The sequence below is a fragment of the Ixodes scapularis genome, unplaced genomic scaffold (assembly GCF_016920785.2).
Source record: "Ixodes scapularis isolate PalLabHiFi unplaced genomic scaffold, ASM1692078v2 PGA_scaffold2__306_contigs__length_199485367, whole genome shotgun sequence".
Taxonomy (NCBI): Eukaryota; Metazoa; Arthropoda; class Arachnida; order Ixodida; family Ixodidae; genus Ixodes; species Ixodes scapularis.
Genome location: NW_024609857.1, coordinates 53,683,280 through 53,690,131, shown reverse-complemented (window position 1 = coordinate 53,690,131; position 6,852 = coordinate 53,683,280). Strand labels below are relative to the sequence as shown.

General features: G+C 40.9%; 1 pseudogene; it reads left to right on the top strand.

Moving 5' to 3' along the window:
• The first annotated feature begins 5,764 nt into the window (after positions 1 to 5,764).
• On the top strand, positions 5,765 to 6,627 carry LOC121048223 (annotated as a pseudogene).
• Positions 6,628 to 6,852: the final 225 nt, after the last annotated feature.

The following is a 6,852-nucleotide window of genomic DNA, read 5'->3' as shown; positions in this document are numbered from 1 at the left end:
GATGTTTACACAGTTAGAGATCGCCTGCGTCTAGGCAGAGTGCCTCGTTTTTCTGTTTGTGGAAATACAATCGAACGTAGAGTATTATAATCCTAGGTTCTTGAAAATAGACTGCGTTCTTGTGACTCTCACCCAAAACTCGTTAATACAGTCCTATATGCAAATGTACAAATAAACACAAAACATCAAGGACTCTGACACTAGAGAAAAACATTGTATCTATTTTTATTATTGTATACCGTCATATCTCGTTAACGCGAAACCTGTTAGCAGGATGGCTCGCTGTATACTCACAAATGTTTTGGTACAAACTGGGTAACTGCATGCACTTGTGTCACGTTATTATGAACAACTCACATTATATACTGATATTCGAGGAAAACTAGATTCGTCCACATTAACGAGACACAGCCGAAATCGCAACATTTTTTTTAAGCTCCCTGAGAATAGGTAGAGAATCTGAGGAATTCAAAGTGGAAAAAAAAAGAACCTTAAGACTTTTTTTTTGTTTTTGTTTTTAAGACAAAATCTTGTTGCCTTTTGAGTCGTTGTCCTTTTTCATTCTGGATTCTACTTATTCTCCACCCAGTCTCAGGTTGTTTAAAAAAATTGTAAATCTACAACAGCTCGTCTACGCTGTCACTGTTTTATTTGTATTGTAATTGAAATAATTGTATATAAATAACTTTAAAAAAACTATTATAACCCTATTTTCGAGGTACAGCAGCGCAATGACAAAATATCTTTCTGCAAGATTTTTTACTTGTTTTTTTTTTCTGGCACATGGCCGAAAAGATTGCTCTCAGACTCAAAGTGTGTGTACACTTAATATATTTATATTTGATCCGTACCTCTTCTGTAAATGTAGCACTAAACGTTGGGACGCTTCCCTCCATCGAGAACAAAAACAAAGGTTTGCCGGGAATGCTAGAACTAGAACCAAGTCCTCGACCTAATTGTTTTCATGACGGCGCCGTTCTTTCTCAGGGCGAGTCATTAACTAATAACGAATTCGTATGGCGAAAACATTGGACCGAAGAGGAGTTTCTTTTTGCTCTTCTATACGAGAACGGCTCTGTCTTCGTAGATTTTCCCCCGTTTGTCCTTGCATCTTCAATGTGACAAGCACAATGGTCCAATTAATTAACTAATGAGGGCTCCCTAACGCTTGTTCTACATGTTGGTAGGCCAAATCATTATTTGAAAGTTTCCTGGCGATGCGAACTGCTGTACAGAGCTTACACGGTACCTTCTCTTTTGACGTTAAAAAAAAAAAAAAAAACGGTTTCATGCAGCCATAATAATTAAATGTTTCGAGGATCCTTAGACTAGTCTTCTGAATTATTCACCTCCCCAGTACGTCTAATACAGGTTCCAAAGCCTATTTGAAAATAACAACTTGGATAAAACCAGAACACCAAAATACGAGTGAAGGCAGAACCTTTGCGCCAATTCGACCGCTACTGCATAAATGACTGCTTCGCCGTCTGAATAATACCTTTGGCTGTAGAATTATTAATCCCACACGCGAGTTTTCCATAAGCTTCAATCTTTCATAATGCCACGCGTTCGAAAACTCGAAATCGACATAATAAAAAAAAATAATAAACCCAAACGAATGGTAATCAGTCGCGTAGTGCGATATATTCAAATGAAAACTGCTTTATCTGTATATGTTCTAGAATTCATGCTGCAGTCCCGGTAACCAGCGATTGAATTAGTTGCGACAACTGGCGCTACAAGGCGGAATCGATGCAAAGTCAACGAGAAAACATGATGAGAGTTAATGTCGTTAGTGCGGCTGGAGTCATAGATTGAGTTGAGTTATTAGCCACTCAAGCAAAACATCATCGAGGGTTTCGTACGTGAAGACGCTCTACCGAAATACAAGACCGGTGAACAGGGTGTAGTTTTTATTAATATTATTCGGACGAAATTAAAGTAAGGCGGTAATATCTCATCAACTTGAAAACACGCAAGCGAAGCTCAAGAACCTCTTTCATGCACAGTAAATATTTCAGTTGAAGTGGCCTCGCGTGTCATTTTGTTTCCACTATGCCAGTGCTAATCTCTAACTACTTCCAAGATTTCTTTTTTTAATTCGTAAAATAGTAAGCAGACATTCCTTCAAAACAACTGGCTGAACGGGAGTGATGGCTGGCTTCCAGACTCGTTCCAAGTAAATGCCTGCTGATTCGCCCGGTCGACGCGAAACGTTTCGCCTCCGCGATCGGGACCCATTAGGTCTAGTAAGACGGTGTCACTTGAGCGTCCAGCTCCCCCTGCCCCCTCCCCCCCCCCCCCCCCCCCGCCCCTCCCCCCCCAATACAAAAAGTAAAAGAGGTACACACCTGCTATAAATACAATCGTTTGCTTGTTTCATTTTGCGGACCCAAGGAATTGCGCAAAATGCGTGATAGGCTTTTCAGCGAGCCATTTTAAATCTAAAATTGAATCTTAGCAAATGTTGAATAGAAATAATTAATCAGTCGCTTTAATTCATTTTTTGCCTCTCCTTCGAGCAGAAGTTGCGATGTGGCAAATTTGTTTGTCGCGTATTCGATGCAAAAAGCAAAGCAAAAGCAAACTAAACCTTACCAAAACAAACAAACTCAGAAAACAACAATAACCTAGACTTGATATGCACAGGGCCGCACAAACGTTCTTCAGCAAGTGCCAAATCGCACTTGGACGGGAGCTTCGATATTGGCCAGCTCAATGTAGCTAAAGCAAGTGCGCGTCGCCGTGCAACACATCAGAGCGCGTGGGCACAGCTAAGGTGACAGCGCATCCTACATCCTGGTGACTTTGAAACATTTTTTTTTATACAGAGCCTCTAAACATTCGAAAGAACGAGCCGTAAACAGTCGTGACGCTCGACGCACAAACTCTCATGTGCAGCTCCAGGCTTGTTTTTTAAGACTTTATGTTCGTAATATAAAAAAGTGTCTTTGAGGTGCCGCATCTCACTGTAAAAATCACTCTCAGAAACGTTTATTTATTTATTTATTTATTTAAATACCCTTAAGGTCATCGGCATTACAGAGGGTAGTGGGGGTCAGTTGCAGTAGTACACTTTGCAGCTCAATCTGAGCAGAATAGATTTTTTATGGCAGTTCTAAATAAGTGGTCAAGAACAATTGTTGCGATAGATGTGGGAAGGAGTCTCCAATCCACTGAAGTTTTCGGAATGAATGACTTTCGGAGTGCATTAGTGTTACATTTTTGAATGTCTACTTTATACATCAGTGCGTGACAGAATATAAGACGTATGATTTAGCAGTCGGTTGTGAAGTAATGAGTTAGTATGGTATATCTTATGAAAGAGACGTAAGTGAGTTTTTTTTCGACGTAAAGTGAGGTTAGGCAACGACAGGCTAGTTTTCGTGGAGCTTACGCTTGCGGTGCGATTAAAGTTATTACGAATAAAACGAGCAGAGCGATTCTGAACTGATCCCAGGGCGCCGGTTAGTCTGGAATGACCGGGGTCCCAGGTATAAGAACCATATTCTAATTTAGAGCGTACAAGCGTTTTGTGCAGGGTTAGTTTCAGAGATGAAGGGGCAAGTGAAAAGTTTCGTTTTAGATAACCGAGGCATTCGATTACCGTTATTAATAGCATACTCAACATGCATTTGCCAGAAAATATTTGAGGTAATATACATACCTAAGTATTTATAAGAAGAGACAGAAAGTAAGGGGACAGTTTCGAGAAAATAAGAAGGAACATTACATTTCCGCGATACTCTCGTGGCTTTGCATTTAGTCGGGTTAAGTTTCATCCCCCCGAATTTACGCCATTTTGAAACATGGTTAATGTCAGCTTGTAAATTCAGAACATTTGAGGATTTAGCAACTTTTCTGTAAATAGCAGAATCATCAGCGAATAAACTAATTGAAGAAGATATCGAATTCGGCAAATCGTTAATATAGATAACTGAAAATAGCGGACCTTATACAAAACCTTGTGGTACTCCTGAATTGACGGAGGTGAGTGGTGATGTTTCATCGTTACCGGTTGCAAACTGGGAACGATTAGTGAGAAAATTTATACAGGACAGAACATTTGCGTCATTGTTAAGACTGTTAAGGTTTAATAGCAGCAGCTTGTGTGAAACTTTATCGAATGCTTTGGAAAAGTAAAAAAAAAAATGCAGTCTACCTGGAGCCCTCGGTCAACCACTAGGTGCAAATCATGGGTAAATGACAAAAGTTGCGTTTAGACACTATAAGCTGCTTCAATAAATCGACTGTTAATAATTGGAATAGATGCGACAAATTAATAAAAACACTTCGATGAGAAAAAAATTAGTATTATAATTATTATTATTATTATTATTATTATTAACTTATCTAACATAGCCAATCTGTGTGACTACGTAGCACGTTGTCTGCTTGAATCCTACTCGTCCCTTAGCAAAAAAAGAAAACCTGCAAAATGCCAGAAACAAAAAAAGAAAAGAAGCCCTAGTAGTTATAGAAGCGAAGACACATTGCTCTGTTTCCCACATTCATCGCCTCTCGTCGGGGAGGCTAAAGCATTTGCTCTCGAAACGTCAGCTGCACACTTTACAAGTCGGAACGCTTATTGTTTACGCAGCTACTCATGAAAGGAAAAATTAGAGTGCCGTCTTAAAACGCCTACTTTTTAAGATGTTCAACTCCAAGTTTCATGAATCTCAAAACTGCGAACGCGCTTCTCAAACTTTTCAACGTCGAACATATGGGTTATTCGTTTTCGGGTAAAACCCGATTTTGCCCGGTGTTTGGACCCCAAACGTATTTCAGGAAAATCGGGTTAAACTTGATCTCTCGCCCAATTCCAAAAGCACCTAAACATTTTTTTTTTTTTTGTGGTGTATGGGAGTTTTTTGTGCACACGTGCTACTACCGACCTCGTGAGAACGAAGTTAGATCTTGTTGGCTTCAGTGAACGACAGTGACGTCAATCAATCCCCCAAATATTGGTTTTATGTAAATCTTTTATTCGCCTTTAATTGCCTGGCGACAAACTTAGTGGCGCCATCTATTGGGTAGTTGCGGTACGCTTCCGTTTCACCTATATTTCCTAATTTTTTACTCTTCAATATTTTATAAGAGTGAATTAAGTCTGATAGTGCTATCAGTGGCCATTTCCAGAAGAATGCGTGTATATCTGATTTCGCTTCGCAAACACTGCAAAACCCGCCGTCTAGTTCAGAACCGTAAGTGGTTGGGGACTATTTGCACACTGGCGCCGTTATGTTTCAAATCACGCCAGAAGTACGAAATAGGCGGTTCTTTCCACTCCCTTTTTGACCGCGGGGAAGAGGGCGACTGCACTCAAAAATCTGTTTTTACATGAACAGCAATATTTTGAAAATGGTGGCATCGTTCGAATTCGAAGGACCTAAAAAAGGGAGACATTTTAGGGGGGTGGAAGAAAAAAGACTGAGAATGTGGCCAGGATTCAAAAAATTAATCTTGGTAGTTTTTTTCTTCTTTTTTTTTCTTTTTGGGGGGGTGGTTTTTTTTTTAGCATTGCTAGCAAAAAAGTTAGTAGCGCGACACAAAACAAACCAGCGTTGGAGAAGAGAAGAATACGAAAGACACTGGATGACTGGTGTAAAAATAATGAAGATTTTCAGAACGCAACGAAAGCAGTAATGGCAGCTGCGCTTTAGTGCGCAAATATTGCAACATCGAGCAGGTCACCGATCCAGCAAAGAAGCACTACAACTGAATTCGCAAACATCTAACGTCGTCCCGTCATAAGGACTTCAAGATGTCGACCCAGTAAGCTGAGAAGGCGGGAACATCTGAGCCGACACCCATAATTGTGTCCTGTAGGCAACGTGCGAAAAAAAAAATAGAGCAGACAGCGTGATCCGCGATTTCGTTCGTGGCCTGGCATACAGTGGAATCAGCGTGCACCAGGCGGACAGACCTCTGGGGACTTCGTACGCAAGTACTGCAAGGCCGCGAAGTCCATGCCGACAGGACAAAGACTTCGGTTGAAATACCCGAAAGAAGCTTTTGACAGGGACATGGTGAAAATGTGCGATTAGAAGCAAGCTGTAAAAGTAAGTTTAATAGTCAACGAATCCCCAGACATCCCTGGAGTGCGTATACCATCGACGCTCTCTTGTGCTACTAAAGCAAAACACACACAAACACACACACACGCACACAAAGAAACAGGTTGTTTTGATCGACGTCGAGAGAGTAAATGCTTCGAACAACTACATGGCGGCCAGTATAGTCTGCAAGACTCCCCTGACTATAGGCAAGACGTGGAAAGACGTTGTGAGTGTTGCTGCAGACTCAGCGGAGTACATGCTAAAAATTGTAAGAAACATTTGCCAAGCTGAAGCGATCCACATCTTGCATGTGACAAATTTAGCACATCTGATTCATGTAACTGTTGACCATGTCATTTCCGCACCATACGTGTCTGATGTTCAATCCGTAGTTATCAAGTTTGGAACGTTAATTAAGCACGCTAACAAGCTGTACCACAAGTACACCGAAATTTGTGCTTTTCACGGCCTCTTGCGATCTGATGTAAAGAAGCCGCCTTCTGTTGTCTTGATTGGATGGCAATCTACAAAGCCCTTGTTGTTGCCATATAAATCTGAAGCTCGTTAACAGAACTTTCTGAAAGCTCGCATGATAGCATAGCAAAGGCCATTCGATTGATACTTTCTGAAAAGGAGGTTTTTTATGCCAGTGCAATCCTGATGAGAGACACACTCGAATCACTTTTAGATTCCCAGAAAACACTTGAATGCGGAAAGCGTATGATGCCCAGCTTTTATCACCTCGTAAGCGTCAAGCTGCAGCGGACAGTCAGCGAGCTTTTTTACGGTGATC